The sequence below is a fragment of the Heptranchias perlo genome, chromosome 4, assembly GCF_035084215.1.
Source record: "Heptranchias perlo isolate sHepPer1 chromosome 4, sHepPer1.hap1, whole genome shotgun sequence".
In the NCBI taxonomy this organism is placed as follows: Eukaryota; Metazoa; Chordata; class Chondrichthyes; order Hexanchiformes; family Hexanchidae; genus Heptranchias; species Heptranchias perlo.
Window position 1 is genome coordinate 81,086,758 of NC_090328.1, and position 17,886 is coordinate 81,104,643.

The 17,886-nt window shown below is 42.9% G+C and overlaps 1 protein-coding gene across 6 annotated transcripts in view; it reads right to left on the reverse strand.

Annotated features, from left to right (window-relative positions):
• The window catches only part of LOC137321063 (guanine nucleotide-binding protein G(I)/G(S)/G(O) subunit gamma-7-like), a 189,096-nt gene that overhangs the window by 78,308 nt on the left and 92,902 nt on the right, over positions 1-17,886 (reverse strand). For 5 of the 6 annotated variants that reach the window (XR_010962705.1, XM_067983236.1, XM_067983232.1 and 2 more), the window contains one exon: positions 12,485-12,517. The exons of the other annotated variant lie outside the window; for it this stretch is intronic. The gene's annotated coding sequence lies outside the window, so the exon portion shown is untranslated. The remainder of the gene's footprint in view (positions 1-12,484; positions 12,518-17,886) is intronic. 6 annotated transcript variants of the gene reach the window in all.

Consider the following 17,886-nt stretch of genomic DNA (forward strand, 5'->3'; position numbering starts at 1 on the left):
ATTTGTCATGGTCCTGCCGCGACCTCATTAGTCATGTGCAGCGTGCGCTGTACCCAATTCAGGCACGATCCAATTTCTAGGCCCTCTTTTGTACAACAAACCATCTCCTCCAACCACCTTCCATCTTTATCTCAGACACTAAATGAGAGGAACTCGTGGACTTTTTCGGATCTGAAGTTGAGAGCATCTGCTCTGCTGCCTCTGCCTCCTCTGACCCCTCTCCCACTCAGTTCAATCCACCTTTATTCTCTCACCCATCTCTCTCCCTCCAATCTCTTATCCTATCTCATCCATGAAGCTCACCACCTGCTCTCTTGACGCCCTTCTGTTCCAACTCCTGATCACCCAACTTGTCTTTCTCAGACCTAGGATTACCTACATCATCAACCTGTTTCTACCCTCCGGCTTGAGCTCTACATCTTTCAAAACTGCTGTAATTCCCCTCTTCTTGAAAAAACTGCTCTATCCTGTCCAAATAGCATTCTATCTCAAACCTTCCATTTCTTTCTGTAGTCCTGGAATGCATCATTGCCTTGCAAAGACACTTCCATCTCTCCCAGTTCAAAGGTCTCCAATCATTCTTCTACCACAGCCACAGCACTGAAACTGCACTGGTCAAAGTCACCAATGACATTCTATGTGGCTGTCTCTACTCAACTTCTCTGCTGCTTTCGACATTACTGACCACTCCATCCTCCTCAAACTCCAGCTCCGTGGCACTGCTCTTTCTTGGTTCCATTCCTACCTTTCGCTGCAGTCATTATATTGCCTTTCATTGTTTATCCTTCCAGTTCTTTACGATCACCTCTGGTGTACAGAACGGTTCCATCCTTGGCCTCCGCCTTCATCATTTAGATGATATTCTTTCGCTATGTTATCCAGAAGCACAGGTTTACTTTCATATGCATCCAGCACTACCTCAAACAACCCCACGGCTATTGCCATTGTCCCCAGCTACCTATCTGAACTTGAAGCCAAAACTTCCTCCACCTTAATGCCAGCAAAGCCAAAGTCATCTCTGTGCTCATGAACATCTATATGCCACCGGCCTTGACTCTGTTTACCAGCCTGGTCGCCACCTTAGACTAAGCCCAGAGACTCAGAACTTTGGTCTACGCTTTACCCTGAGCTCAGCTTCCTCTCTTCATCTGATCCTTTTTCAAAACTGTTTTCTTTAACTTCCACAACACATGCCCACCTCTGCCTCTTTCCACCATCCATAAATGACAAATTATCTAGAATGCCACAGCATGTGACATTATCTATACCAAGGCCTATACCTGCATCATATCTGTTGTTGCAAAATTCCAATGGCTTCCTGTGTTTCAGAGATCTTTAAGATTCTCGTCCTTACTTCCAAATCCCTCCATGATCTCACCCCTCCCTACTTCCACGATCTTCTCCAGCTCTAAATCCCTTTGGTCACTTTCTGTTTGTCCAACAGCAGCAGCTGCTCCTTCAGCCACTGTGTCCCCTCTCTCTGGAATTCTCGCTCACAACATCTCCATCCTGGCACTTCCCACCATGCCTTGAAAAATCTCCTTAAGGCCACTTGTTAGCCAATATCCTGTAAAGTGCTCCGAGACATCTCTTTATACATAACAGGGTAGAGTTTACGCTTTGGGCCCAATCGGGAAATGCGCTTGAAATTGCACTGGTTAGGTTATGATCAAGTTTCCGCTAGAATTCATTTACATAATCACAAACATAACATCTTCCATGAATCAGTGCAATCAGGCAGCGTAATAGTACGTAATCGTCTCATTTTTTCCCATTAAAAAGTATTCCTTGATATCTTTAAGAGTGGTAACCTGGTGCAGTTTTATTAATACAGCTGAAAATGGGTTTATCACCAAAAATAAGCATTTTTAATAAGGGTGTCCAGTCCACCGCCTGTGAGTATTCTGATTTAAAATCACTGAAAATGACTTAAAAAAACTATACTGAACCATTTACTAGTTTCATTGGTGTACACTAGTCAGTTTCTTAGTAAATTAAATACTTTTTGATATGAAATAACTTTTAAAATATTCCTACTAGTGCCTGTGTGCCTAAGAAAATGAGCCCAATTTGAAGAGCCTTCCTGAACCAGCGCAATTGGCTGAATCTCGCAATTTTGACCTGGGGGTGCGGCCAGTTTTGTGGGCGGGGCCTGATTCGGGTGAATTGAATGTTGAACCAGCGTAAAAGATCGCAGAAAACACAAACGTAAGTGGTTTTGGGCGTAACTCACTTATGTTTAAAATTCCCCGATCTTTTGCGCTGGTTCGGCCGATTCCACCCAAGCTGCGTTGGAATCTGGGCGTAAAACTAGCGGAAACAAGCTATAATGAGTGCTATACAAATGTAAGTTGTTGATCATATCAAACACACATACGCCTATATAAGCTGCTTTGTCACACTGTCCCATTTAAACTGGTTAACAATTCTACAAGTTTTTGGATAATTTCTTTACTGCCATGTGGTAAACAATGAGTTTACCAATCTAGTTGTCAAGTTATTTTTGGGTTGCATCAGTGTCAGTTCACAAATTCTAACAAGCATTCAATACAGCAGCAAGTCATTTACACTGGTGGACAAAGATCATATGTTTAGCCAGTTATTGGAGGGGGAGGGTTGGGTGATCCAATTAAGTTTAAGCAGCTGCTACAGTGAAGGGTTTCACTCTACGGCCTAGAAATTCGGGCGCATCGTAGTGGCCCTCAGGTAAGTGCGTCCAGGGATCCGGTCCGGGATTGGGGCAGGATAAGGTCTGGTGGGCCTGGAATCGAGGTGGCTGGGTCCTGAGGGGGAGGAAGAGGAGGCCTGGAGAGAAGGATAGGAGGCTGGGGGTTGGGAGAGGGGGCTGGGGTTCAGGAGCACCGGCGATCGGGGGGGGAGGAAGGTGCGGTTGGGAGCAGCGACAAGCTTTTGTTAAATATGGGGTTGAGAGAAGCACTCCTGCTTCTCCAGGCTCCACATTCAGATAAGTAAATGTGAAAAACTTACCTTGTAGGGCGCAGACTGCTTCAGGGCAAACCAATCTTGAAGTGGGGGCCTCAAACAGACTTTAGGCCCCTTATTTGCAAATGCAAAGGGACTAACGCCTGCTTTTTTTCCTTTCCCAATATGGCAGTCGGCGGACTTCCTGCCCGCCATATTGGGAGCTTAGTAGGCCAGATAGCACCTGAACCAATGGGTGCAGCATGGCCAAATTTATAGGCTACTATCTGAATTGGATTTCAAAAACTGGCATGGGGTAGAAAGGAAGACATTGGAGGTATGTGAGAAACATAAACATCTTTTAACGACAACATCCATGAAAAATACTACAAGTAAATGAAATATCAACTTGTATTGTAAAATCCATCTACATCACATGGTTATTTTCACTGCAACCTAAGGTAGTAAATGTAAACGAATGCTTGAAAAAAATAACAAGTATGTCTGTTCAATGTCTGCAATACCACAGTAATTCTGTTCAGTACTGGAACAATATGTGCCACAATAAAAAGGATTGCAGAAAAACCTGAAATGCTTTACGTGCTGAAGATTAGTCACTTAGTTTTTGTCAGTACTGGCTGATGAACTTTGGGAAGGCATATTTTTGTAGTTTGCACATTACAGAGCTAATTTTAAGACTATGTCCTAACGGCAGGGAGCCTCACACACCAGCAACACAAATTGGAAATTTGAGCGCACACTGCACAATTTTCCAACTAGAATGGCACTGCCAATGGGTAGCCCCCCCTCCCCACCCCAGCAACCTAGTCATAAAATCACCTATTAGTTTTATAGGATTGTAACTTTAAAGTTTAAAGTGCATTACTTTAGATTTCAGTTACCAGTCTTCAATTTTTAAGAAGAGAAGTAATAGTACTGATAGTTGTTGCTGAAGTTCAAAAGGTCTCAGCACCTATCAGGTGGTCTACAGAAATAGTGTAGACTGGTCCTTCTTTCAATAGCCGCAGCTGTTCTGTACAAAAGTAGGCCAACACCGAAACATGGCCCAGTAGTAAAGAGTCTAACAAAGTCTTAGGCCGTTTGGGGGGGGGTCAATACGTACGTGGGAAACCCGGAAAAATATTTTGTACATTTTCTCGAGCGATGGCGACTTAATTGAAGGCACTTAATGTGATTTCCGGGTTTCGCGTTTCCAAGCTGCACAGCGGGCATACTGCGTACCCGAATGTCGTGCTGGGAGCTGAAGTATTTAAAGGGCCATTGCAACCATAGATTTTGAGGGAGAAAGGAGGAATTTGAAGATATGGAGCAGCAAAGGACGAGGCCAGTGCTCCGATTCAGTGACCCCTCGCTGGAATTGCTATTAGCTGATATGAGGAGCAGGAGGGAAACACTGTACCCGGCTGACAGGAGGAAGCGCCCTACCTCTGCCACCAAGAAGGCCTGGCTCGAGGTGGCAGAGGAGGTGACCAGCAGGAGCACCGTTGCAAGGATGTGGGTACAGCGCAGGAAACGCTTTAATGACCTAATCAGGTCAGGAAAAGTGAGTACAATTACTGATTCACCTACATTCTGAGGTGTACAATACCCACCCCTCACACTCTGCCCTGCCAAGCCTACTCCATCGCATCAATCCTCACACCCACTTAAGGCTCAGTATCAATTTACCTTCACTTTCTATGCACATCCTCACCTCCCCATTTGTGCACCCACCACTCCCACTCACCCCAATCCTGATGAAATGTGATCAATCTGTCTGATACTCACCCTCTGATGCATCTGTTTCATTTTCAACCTGACCCAAAGCAATGCATCCATCAGGTGACCCCATTATCCTCACTCACTCACACGTTTGTACTTTCCCCCCTTGTAGGAGAAAAGAGCACAAAATGCAAAGGAGAGGAGTCGGACTGGAGGAGGGCCACCACAATAGTGACCCTGACAGAGGAGGCGGCCTTGGACATCAGCCGAAATGTCGAATCCCTGGCTGTCAGCGATGCTGAGGCTGGCACCCCGCAAACATCTGGTGACAGAACTTTAACATCCCTCACACACAACATGAATTGATGTTATAAATGATTGACCTGTTGCACACCTCAGAATGCTCATCGAAACATTACTTCTGTGATGATTCTTAATATTGCTGTATGTTCTCTTCCAGGGCCTTCAAGGATTGCTGAAGGTCCACACGAGCTGGATGAGGGCGATTCCTCAGAGGAGCCCCATTGGGCGCACCGTCACATCATAGCAAGCCATGCACCAGCGGAGATATTCGCACCTCGGTGCGTCCTATTGCACAGTTAGTTGGGTTGTCACCTGGTGATTCACCACTCACAAGTGAGCACGAGCAGACACTGGTGGCAGGGGCAGCTGTGGAGAGTCCGCGTCGGTGGGCGCACTCCTCTGCTCGGCGGGATGCAGATGCTGAACCCTGGGGGCCATCCTTGAGAAGGAGAATGAACGAAGTACTGATGTACCTTTGCGAGTAATGGAAGTTGGGCCATGCTCACTCTCCACAATAGCAGAGAGCATGGAGGAGTCAACTTCCAGCATTAGTGGATTGGTGGCACTGGTAAGTGTGCGAATGTCTGCGATGGAGAGAATGGCAGCCTCCAATGATCTTCAAACACGGCTCACAAATTAGTCCATTCAGGCCATGAGGACTCAGGGTGCCCAATATTGTGCCACCTTAAACAGGCAGATACTTTAGCAGTAGCCTTACAAGGGATCACAGATGTCCACCAAGCTGTTATCCAGCAGGGTGGTAGGAGTGATGTGGCCGTGGCCCTGGAGAAGGATGATGGTGAAAGGGGACATAGAAGTGGGGACTCCACTCAAAGCGCTTCCATGTCTCCTCATCATGACCGGCAAGACTTGATGCCACCCATTGGGCGCGTTTAAAATGGGTGTACGTGTGGTTATAGGACTGTTTGTGGTGGTGGTGGTGGCGGTCGTCATTGTCTTCAATGTTGCTGGCAGATGCAAATGCTTCACGAACGCATGGGAGGCCATCCAACTGTAACCCTCTCTGTTGAGTGATGTTGTGTAGGACGCAACACATGACTATTATTCTACACAGCCTCACCGGCGAGTACTGAAGCGATCCCCCAGATCGATCCAGGCACCTGAAGCGCATCTTGAGCATTCTAATGGCTTGTTCAATGACAGACCAGGTGGTGATGTGACTGTTGTTGTACTGCTGCTGTGCCTCATTGGTGGGTTTCTCAGAGATGTCATGAGCTACGTCTGCAGGGAATAACCCTTGTCTCCAAGCAGCCAGCCCTTAAGTCTGTCTTGTGCGCAGAAGAGGGTCGGGATGTTAGACTCGCGCAAAATGAAGGAATCATGGCAGCTGCCAGGGAATCTGGCACATACCCACAGATCTTCCAGTGGTCGCAAACCTGCTGCGCATTGATGGAGTGACATCCCTTTCGGTTGATGAACAGTCCTGACTCATGTGCAGGTCCTCGGATCGCTACATGTGTGCAATCAATTGCGTCCTGCACCTGTGGGAAGCCAGCCAGAGAGTGGAAACTCACTGCCCTCTCAGTCTGGCTGATGTCGTCGCAGGGGGAAGTTGACATAGTCAGATGCCCTGGCAAACAAGCCATCCGTCACCTGTCGTATATACTTATATGCAGACGACTGAGAGATCCTGGTGACGTCACCGGTGGTGCCCTGGAAGGATCCGGAGGCGAAGAAATTGAGGGCAGTGGTGACTTTAACTGTGACGGGCAATGCATGACCACGAGGCCCAGCTGGGAGCAGCTCTGCATGAAGGAACATGCAGATGTCTGCAACCACCTGGCAACTCAATCTGAGCCAGCGTAGGCACTGCTCCTCAGAGAGGTCCAGGAAGCTCAGCTTCTGCCTGCATGGATAGTGCCTCCTGCGACCTCGGCCCCTCCGTTGTTCCCCTCTCTGCTCTTCTGTAGGTTCTATGGCGCACCTCTGTCTTATGGACTTGCAACTCCTGGAACTGCACGTCTTGCCTGCCGCAGATGGTGATGAGCCTCCTCCGCAGATGTGCTGTAGAATAAATCCATTGCGCCCCCCCATCCTGATGATGTCAGTTTGAGGGGGTCCAAAATGTAGGTAAATATGTCTGAACATTAGAATTCTGAGTGTGAACAAAGAAATCTCAGTCTAAGCACAAGGAACTCCCAGCTAAAGGTTTGTCTGAGAGAATTGATTGCCTTGCTGCAAAACTCACCTTTTCTTCACATGTGTCAATTACTGGTTTAAAGGTCCAATTCGCTTCTGTTTCCATGGCATCTTTCATGGGAGACACACTCAGAAGCAGTTAAAATGGCTTGTGTAGGTCAAACCACAAAAATTTAACATAGTTAAGTACCTCAACTGGCCCTTTAAATATTGTCCCGCCGGCAATTCCAAGTTTCAGAACCGCGCACGAGCCAGACGCGTCTGGGTCAAACCCCGAAGTCAGTGCCTTGGAGCCGGGATGCGATACCGCTCCGAAATCGGAGAATTTTCACTGCCCACCCGTTCTTCGGGGTTAAAATTTATCCCTTCATGTGTTTTATGATGTTTTTAGTTCCTAAAACCATATGGAGCAGGATTAGCCTTTTATCGATCCTCCACAAGATGGTAGTTTGGATTGGAAGCCACTTTAGCCACAGAAGAACTGGATGCTTGTTCTCAAGGAAAGACCTTCAGAGGACTCAAGAACGCTCTGAATGGCAAAATCATAGGGAAAGTGGAGGCTAGTTTTTTAGCAGTGTGGTGAGCAGATTAATTAGAAAGCTAATCTGGTCCATCAATTGTGCCCAGCCTAGCTGCATAATATTGTATTGTAAAAGGTGACCAAGTCAATGTGCATCTAGGTATTCCCAAAATGTGCATAAGCTGTAAATCGTCTGATTTCTCAGGCACATACCCTCAGCCACTGGTATAGTCATGGGGTGTGAAGGACCAGCTCTGTATCTTGTGGCAGATATGGTTTGAGGTACCAATAGGCGGAGCATGCACGCCTCATGCCCTACCTATTGGTACTAGGCATGGAGCCATTTAACCAGCCGTCATTAAAGGGACTAGTGCAGGCACTCAGAAAACCAGTAAAGGTAAGTTTTGAATGCACCTCCTGGCCCCACAAAAATCTTCCCCCATTGATGGGCCCTCTCTGCTCCCCTCTCGGGATTGCCTCCCTCCCCTTAAGTCATTACTTCAGGCTCAGCTCCGCGTGGTAGCTGCTGAATTTTCCACCCTCCCGATGAGGACATCGGGTGGGTGGTGCAATTGTACCACTCGCCTGGTGTCCGTCCAAAGTTAGAATCGTCCCCAATAACTTTACACAATGGTGTAGCAAGCTGATTAAGTACTTGTACTTTCAAACTACCTGTGCAGCATAGGAAAAATGTTTTTAAAAAAAAAATGGTACTTCCACTTACCAGACTGCTAAGCCTCTGAGGACGTACTTTCTCTCTTGTATGAAATGCTTTGCATTTTGTGGTCAAACCACAAGTGTTTTGTCGTTGTTGTTCCAGTGCCCCTGTGGTTAGGTTTGCACTTCTCTTTTCACCATATTCGATTTTTCTCTTTGCCAGCCATTTGAGGTCATTAATTACAATCATGTGACATTCAAGGTGCTTTAAGAATTTGTTCATTTTTTTTTATGTCATTGGTCGTGCAGGTGTTCACCTTTCCAGAGTTAGTACTGTTAACTTTTGCCAAAACCCCACCTTGTTTTCAGGATCTGATCACCAAACTAAACTGTTCTGCTTTGGTAAATCATGCTATAAAGCATGGTCATTTTTGAGTTAAACTTTGCCACCATTTTGCATCATTTATTTCCACCAGCATATGATATTAGATAAGGCACTGGTGCCAAGTTGAAATTGCGCATATCAGAATTTGCAATGTTCCATCAAATGAATGCACTTCCTAGTAGAAAACTGTCTAAAGTGTCATAATACTCACAAGTTGGGCTATTGCTCCCAAAACGCACGCATGAATCTCAGACCATCATGCATGTACGTATACTTCTTAAATATCATTTTATTTTTAGGTATCCTATGGTGACAGATAGCATGGGGGAGCAGTAATCAGCAGGAAGGGAAAATGCATTGACAGAGCATGGTGGAAAGTCTGCAAATTAGGTGAGAACTTGGATACGCCGAGTCCTGGTCTGCACTTGTAATTTCCACAGGGCCTTCCTTGGGAAGGAACCTCCAGCTGTCCCAAACATGTCACCCGCATGAGGGGGGAATGACTGGGGAGGAGTGGAAGGGGACTCGCAGGCCAGGAGTTTCCTCGGCTCGGCCTGGGATCTGTGAGGCGGCCAGTACACCAGATGAGAAGAGGCATACCTGTCTCCCAGGCGGCAGAAGTAAGGACCACCTGGGGACCCCTGAAGAGAAAGTAAGGAAGCAGTGAAAAATCAGCCCTCTTTAAAAAGGGGATGATAAGTCTTGAATGAAAAGCTGCTGGGCCTGGGGCACAGTGGAGCGGAGGATTCTGCTTCAATTTGTACCCCTCTTGGTATGGCAGGCACAATTTGTTGCACCATAGTGGCACAGGTGCCCGCCAGGAATATTTAAATTGGGAAACCTCTCCCTGATCCCACATATTCTGGTAGGATCAGCGGTGGAGGTTCCTAGCGCGCATCCCAGCACCGGGAAAGTGGACCTATGCCTACTGACAAGAAGAAAATTCAGATGTTATGATGAAGGTGAAATAAGTGGTGAAATATTCTGCCTTTGCCATGAGAAAAACTGTAGCCATTGAATCACAGAACTAGAATTTAGCTTATCCTAGACTGCACTGACATCCACAGCGTGCAGTTGGTACATTGCTGGTAATTCCCTTTCTGTGTCTTATACTATTACCAATTTGCTGAGTTATTGATCTAAAAAACAATTTCAGATCATCATTTTTGGATCTGGCCAAATTGAGAGTACTTTGGTTCTTAGTTATGATTCCTGTTTGCACAACAGTGTAATCAAATCATATTTAGCACATTTTTTCCCTCTGTTTCTGGTAAAACTGATTACAAACCATGGCCTTTCACTTTACATCATGTCCCTTGTTTGAATAGTTAAGGTTTGAGTAAGAGTGCATCGTTCTGAATTAGCTACCCAGGGTGTTGGACTGAGTTTATTAGATTGAATTTTTGTCAATTCCTGAAATGACTTCACCGGTCTAACAAGAATACTTCACTGCAAAATTATTTCTGCATGCAACCTCTGCTGTGCCATGATCATTTGTTTCTATTTATGCAAGAGATGCTTAACCAGAAAAAAGGAATACCTGTATGTTAGGAATGAAGTGGAATGGACTCATTAAACTGCTGATGAAATAAAATATTGCTTTGTAAAATGTGCCAAATGTCATGTTGGTCCATCAGAAAATACATAAATATTGTACAGGATATCTTTTATTCGATCAATCAGGTGGTTTTAAATCGCTCCAGCTAGGATCTAATGCAATTCAAGAATAGTTAGCTCGGCCAATAAAACTGCTGTACGCATACAAGGAATGAAATATACAGAAATGCAAAGCGATAATGTTTCCTTTGACGCACTATACAGAATATAAATACGTATGCCAACCTAGAAAACTAGCAAAAGCTGATGAACAACTTTGAAATGCTGACAACTCAAAAGCTCAATAAAAGATTATTACATTGGCCACTCTTTTATGGCGTCTGAATAAGTTAAATTCTGCTTTTCAACATGGGTTTCCAGTGATTTGGGTATCACATTCCGCAATTCGGTCCATTTTATTTGTGAAAACTGAAAACTTGTCAACAACATGTGAAAGTAAGTAATGCAGTGGGGCATAAGCTTCTTGCGACTTAAGCTGCTGGTATACCCAATATCCCACCACTTGCATTGTAGGGAAAAACCACATAGACAAAATGCATTTTTACAGTGGCAGATTTAGAAATTTTTGAAGGGGGATGTGAGTGGTCAGCACTCCTGACTGAAGCAGGCCGGGGCCTTATTTCAATATGTAAATTAGAGTCCTATGCCAGCACGTGATTCCCATGTACCAATGACATGCACAGCGCATCCTCTGTCTCTTGGTACCAGGCATTGAGCAGCTTAACCAGTGGTCCTTAAAAGGACCCCTCATAAAACAGCCCAAAGATATATTTTTTTTCTTAAAAAGATCTTTCTAGGGCCAGGAGGAGCAGGAATGCTCCCACCCCATCCCTTGACTGGCAAGCTGCCTATGAGTGCTGCCTCAGGATTCGCAGCTCGCCAGTATTATGAAAATGAGGGCCAACTATAGAAAGCGGTGGGGCCTCAGACCGATTCCATTGGGTGGGCAGCTGGCTCAAACCGTCTGCCTCCTGCCCGATGGAATCAGTCAGGCAAAAATCGGCCTCAAAACTTCCATCTGTTACTGTGACAAAGTACTGAACATATCACATTCTAGTGAGGTCTGTGTGACAGGTAGGTACTATAGTGAATGACTCATCATTTGCAAAATGCTGTAACTGATAAATGTTTGTGAAATGACTTTTTTGTGACTGTTCAAATGAGATCTGGAGGCAAAAGATTTGGAACTTATTTCTTGCTCCACATACCATTCCAAGACCAAAATAGTTGGCTGGCAGGAAACTTGTTTTCAAGAGGCAGCCAATGCTTTATTTTATATATATATATGTAATCCAGTGACACTCTCCCATTTGGGAGAGTGCATTACCTCAGCCAAAATCAGGAACCTGCCATGTGGAGATTTGCAAAGTGTTATCCTAACTTTCCAGTGGCACTGCCTTTTGGAGCACCAGTAAACTGAAATTTCTAGCTAAAGCTTAACTCTCTACAAAAGTGAACATTTGAGGTTTTCTCATCATTTTCACTGGAGGCTCTCTGGGTTATACTGCCTAAACTTGTTCAGAAAAGGGTAATATAGGTTTAACATAGAAAGGGTTAATAGAATTGATGCAGCAAAATCCACGTAGTTCTATTGGTGGAGAGGATAAAAGATGTAAAAGAAGGAAGAGAAAGCAAGAGGCTTGATGAGATTGAACTTCTTTTCTGGTTTGAAAGCATTTCAAATAAATAAGCATGGAGTAAGTGAATATCCAGCACCTCATTTTGATGCTGTTATGAAGTCTATTATGTCTGAGGTAGTGACTAGTACAATAGAAGCACATACCTGTAGCTATAGTACCAACCTTCATGCGAATTATATATGATTCAAAAAGCTGACACTTCAGTGTTTCAGCCTTTAGTCACATAGAGTTAGGAGTACAGACAATTAAGACATGACTGGTTCTTTACAGAGATTGATTCACCATGTGGGTATTTCAAAAGGTTAACGTACAGATTTTCAGGACCTTGGTGAACGCATTCCCTGTGAAAGAATGTGAGGAGCTGTGGGCTTCACTATATATATCTTTCTAAGCAAGCAGCATGTATGCCAAATAATACAGCTTTCACATCCTACACAGATGATGCTGAATGATTGCGAGAGCTCTTAATTGAGTCAACTGTATTCATGCTGTGCCCATTCTCTGCTTGGAAATCAATGCCTCACTTGTGCAGTATTATGTTAATAAGAAAGTACGTACCTCTCTTTTGTTTCCAGGAAAGTGCTCTGCAATCTGCATGAAAGGTTAGAGAAAAATACATTAATGCTCTATCTTTGTTTAAAAATATATACATGTATATAATTCAAAAACCCCATTCATTCAATCTGGGTACAAACTACAGATATTGACCCAGCCCATCATACTAGTGAATGTTTTTCTCCTGTTTTTTCCAAACTGGATTGGAGAAAGTCATCCCAGGACATTCTCTTAGTGATCACCTCAATAACAGCATTTGAAAAGGACCTGGAGCACCTAACTAGTTGCTCTACACGAGCAGTGGATTCTACTGCTAAATCACTACTCAATTTTTCTCATAATTCATTCATTAGTCAGAAATAAATTAAAATAACTAGTTGTCAACAACCCTAGGTGGTCATCTTATGGACCAGAGTCCTCATACCAATTACTACAAGTATACAGTACTGGCTATCTCCAGTAGCTACGTTCTGCTAGTCCAGCTCAAACATAGTAACTGTGGCCAATGAAGTGAATCCCTCTGCACAGCGCAGGGGAAGAAAACTGGTAGGACACCCATCTTATCCCTCAAAGCTCACCTCCTATTGGCTGGTGTGGAATAGCACTGTTGCTAGCTGGAGAGAAGGCCCAGCAAGACTGACCTCCCCTTAAGACTGAAGGAGGACAGCACGGAGGCAGGAAGGTAAGAGAATTATAAATATTAAAAAGGAAAAACAAAAATATCAAATCTTTCAGCAGTTTGTGTAATAATCTTGGTCGGCCAATAAAACTGCTGTGTGAAATATACAGACATGCAAACGATAATGTTCCTTTCGATGCACTATACAGAATATATGCATATATGCCAACCTAGAAAACTAGCAAAAAGCTGACGAACAACTTCAAAATGTGTAATAACAAGTCTCCAGTGCTACAGTACATTTATATTTCCAAAAGTACTAGGCTGCACTTCTAGAAATAAATGTACTGTAGGAGTGTAAACTTACTGCATTGTAAAAGGCATTGGGTCAAATTTTGCTGTAGCAGGGCACTTAACAGCATCCGCCGTTAGTTAGACTTTCCCTTGCACATTTAGGTTTTAATATTTTTTATGTGGAAGGACAGAGACACAACTATATTCTTGTAAACTATGAGGATGAGGAAGATGGATGATGATGATGGAGGAGATAAATTTGTATGCAAACCTACTCATGAGTTCCTGCCCCGTGTTCCTCTGCCCAACCCTCTTGAACCCACATCACTTGCTTCTTCACATCCACGCACAAGGTCAGATACTTTCACAAGGGGGAATTAGATAGCGCTAGTGAGGATGTGGCACCAGATGATTCACAGAGTACGAGGGAGCCAGAGGAATGAGGAAAGGGTGAGAATGTGCCACCTTCCTACCATGGTGGCGCATTGTCTATCACACTGTCACTTTTGGAATCCTCCTCCCAGCAAGTTACAGTAGCATTCATAAGAGTACGGGAAGTAATTTGTAACCTAATTTGAAGAGCACTGCAGGTTGGAGACAGGTGTTAGTCAAAAGACTGCATGCATTTCCTCCCCCCATTTTCTCCCTAAGCTTTTGGCTTTTGCAACATTCCAGCATATGGCCCAAATGACATTTTTCTTGAGTGAACGCAGACAATGACTGTTAACTATTTAACTATGGAAGAATCACAGCTGAGTCTGATCCTGTCCTCACCCAAAAGGCACATGCACACATTTTCTAGTGGGGGGCTGCTGGCTGTGGTTAGGATTGGGAACCATAGGCTGATTTTTCTCCTTTCTAGGGTGTGGACACTGATGTCAACTGCACTATTTCCATTGCTGCCTTGGCTAAAATCAGATCCTCTAACTCAGTACAGATCAGGGACTTGGAATCTTCCTGGTCTGTATAATTCAATACAAAACTAAAAGGAGTGAGAAAATGCTGCATCTAAAGAATCCAAAACTCCAGTTAAAGGTTTCTTCAATACATTTTGAGTCTCTCAGAATTTATGCGACATAATACTATTTGCTATGCAACATCAGCAGAGTCAATCATTCAAAAAGCAGGAAAATAAATGAGACAATTAGCATAGCAGTGTTAGGCGTGTGACTCTTTTCAGTATTATCAGATGTATCTGTTAATAACAGACCATGCAGATTACTTAATAAATTATTTCAAAAGAATTTTCAAAGAAGTGACAAAATGCAAGCAACTGGGAAATCCTCTTTCCCAGTAATACAAATTAGCTGGTTATGACAATAATGAATGCTGTAACAGTGGTGATGGTATCATTTGTTTCGGAAAGTGATTAGTCCTTTCTAGTTTTGTTAAGTTCGTCAGTAGGCAAAAGAAAGGGTGAATATTAACTACAGCTTCTTTTAGTCCTTACAAAGAATTTATGCAAGCGCATTTTTACAAGCCTGTAGGTAAATGATGGCCTGCTGAAAGGCGAATTAATCATTCTAATAAAATTGCTGTGGGTAAATTTTCATCTTCAGTTCTCCCAGTCTGTATTCTTTCCCAGGAATGCATATTGGGTATTTGGTTGTGCATCCCTTACGATTTCGCTACCATTTAAACTAACTAGACTGAAGTACAGTGACAGGAGTGCTGAAGAAGAAAATTTACCCCCCAATTAACTTTATTTTATGTCTGTGTGTATATATCTTCTCAAAGTGCTTCTGAATTTGGTGGTACCAAGTGGCACTTCAGGAGACTGAACAAATATATTCAACAGAATTACTGTGCATCATTGTTGCATCAATGTGCCAGAACTTCAGTGTAGTACCAGGGAGGAAACACCCTTTCGGCATCCTGTTAAAATAATTAAGTTCAATCTTCCTTTCGGGGATGGAGCAACAGTTCTAATTAATAACAATAAAATAATAATACAAAAATATTTGTAAAACTATAGTAAATTCAAGTCCTAATGTGTGACTACAAATAATTTTAACTTCATGAACAACATTACTAACATCTCAGTGCTGCCTGAGTTCAAAATATCAGTCATCCAATAGCATTTCCAGAAATATAAATGCAAAATATTCCAGAACAGACAGACAAGTTATTCCAATTAGTGGTGTTGTTCTAATAGGACCAGAACTGTGCTATTAATGAAATGGAATGGAAATGCACCACTTATATTTGATGTAATAGATCGGAAATCTGTCCTATTTTAAATCATAACAGACTCTATATTTTAATATTTCTTTAAGGGTATTCATAGTGTGGCAGTTTAAAATGTCTCCTTTACCTTTTGGAAGGACTGTTTGCATCTCTGTATTGGAGGAAATGCACATCATGACTAAAGTTTTAATGTTTTAACTTCAAAAAGGATTGTCTGGTCCTGATCAGGTGGATTTTTCAAAAAAATGTCACAAATATTCGCCATTATCAGTGCAGGTGAGCTAACTGAGGGGAAGGCAATCACTCTGAGTTGCTTTGTTTCACAGATGTAAACATTTTAATCAGGGAAACCTGTTAGGCTCTGTACTTTTGAACGTCACTTTGATTGGCAGTATTGCTTAATGGGGGATGGATACACTTTTTAATCTTCCTTTGCTCCATTTGGAGTTTCAAGCAAGGAGGGGAATCATTCTTTGTGATTCTCTACTTTATCAGGTGTCTAACAGAGAGTTGAAACACTCCTTGATTATCCAATTTTACCTATAAACTTCATATCACTGATGCTAGTCCAAACTAACTGTGTTACTTCCAAGATCTACAACAGCCTCGAGACATTTTATTGTTTTGTAAATAATTCTGTCAGTTAAGTGAGAAACACTGTGATTTACCTGTCTGCTGTTGTTTTTACTTTTAATTCTGCTAATTTTAATTCTTAATATACCAGATTTGTAAATTCAAGCTGTTGTTGAATCAAGAATCAGCCTGAGATATATGGTTTGTCTCAATGTTATTTGTTTGTCAGTCAGAGAGATCTGAAATCTCTGTGTACATATAAAGAAGGTTATTATTCAACTGAAGTGTGCTACTTCTAGATTACTTTGCACATAAGGTTATGTTTTGGATCGTGGGAACAGTGGACTTGTCTGTGGAAGCAGACTATTGTGTTGAGTTTGAAAAAAAAGTGTCTAGAGAATCTACGAGTAGAGATAATAAAAAAACTGTGAATGCTAGAAATATGAAATAATGGAAATGAGTGAAAATGCATTGTAGATTGAAAATGTATATTAAGCTGATCAGCGTCTGAACGATAAAAGAAAAGCAGCAATTGCAGTACATTTCTCGCATTTTCTGCTTTTGTTGAAGAAATCCATCAGTTGTAAATCACAAATTGGAAGATGATTGTAACTTTGTGTCCAATCACTAGCTCTGATGCCCCAAAACAACAAAATATTTCTTTTCAAACTCTGGACACACGATTGCACAATCAACAGTGGTAAGTAATAAAACCATTCAAGGAGACTGTGTTGATAAATTGCCTTACAGAGAGAGAATTTGTAGGGAATGGGAATGAAAAAAATTACACATGAAACAAAAAAGTGTTACAATGGATATTCAAAATGGCTAATGGGATGGGATGGCTAGCGATTACATTATGTTTCACTGCACTATTCTAAGTACAAATCTCATTATGGCAAGGAGCATGCTAAAGAAATATAACTGTTGAGCTATATGAAAATGAAGACTGGAGTTAGATTTTACTAGTGTATAATGTATAGTGGATCTCTCGTGGTGCTGCTCATAGTAAGTAGGGGCATGCCATGTTTTATAAGGCCATGAGCATTATATAGTGTATTGCACAATATATTATTTTCCTTCTAAGGTGTAGCTCTGTGCAAATGTCTGCTTTCACAGGTATCTGAGCTATTGGGAGAGGTTGGACAGCCTTTGATTTTTTTTCTGGAGAAGATACGCTCAGGAAGAAATTATTCAAGGTCCTTAAGGAAATAGATGAATTGAACTCTGATAATATGTTCACGATTGCCCCAAACTCTAGAGCCGAGGGACACAGGAATGAAACTTAGATAAGAGAAGATGCACAAACAGTTTAGATTTAATTACTTTACACAGATAATGGTGAACTTGTGATGAAGACTGCCCAGGGAGGTGGTGGAAGCATTTAGAGTGGAAAACTTAAGGGAGAATTTGATTGCTATTTGAGGGAGAGGCAACTGATGGGACCAGCCAGATGCACTAGAGAGTCTTTTCTGGTCCTGTCTTTTCCTGTGTTCCTGTTACGAATTTGAGTCTGTTCAGTGGCATCAGTTGTTCCTGTAAGCAGTCTGAGCATCTTACTTTTATGGGAGTTTCCACACACTGCCTTATATCTACTTGTACAATAGTGGGACCTAGCTGCGTGACCCGAACTGGATATATGTGTCTTTTGCACATGTACTTCTTCAATCTCTCTGACAGCAGGCCAAGTTAACACTAGATGAGGTGAGACTTGGTTCAAATTTATTCTACA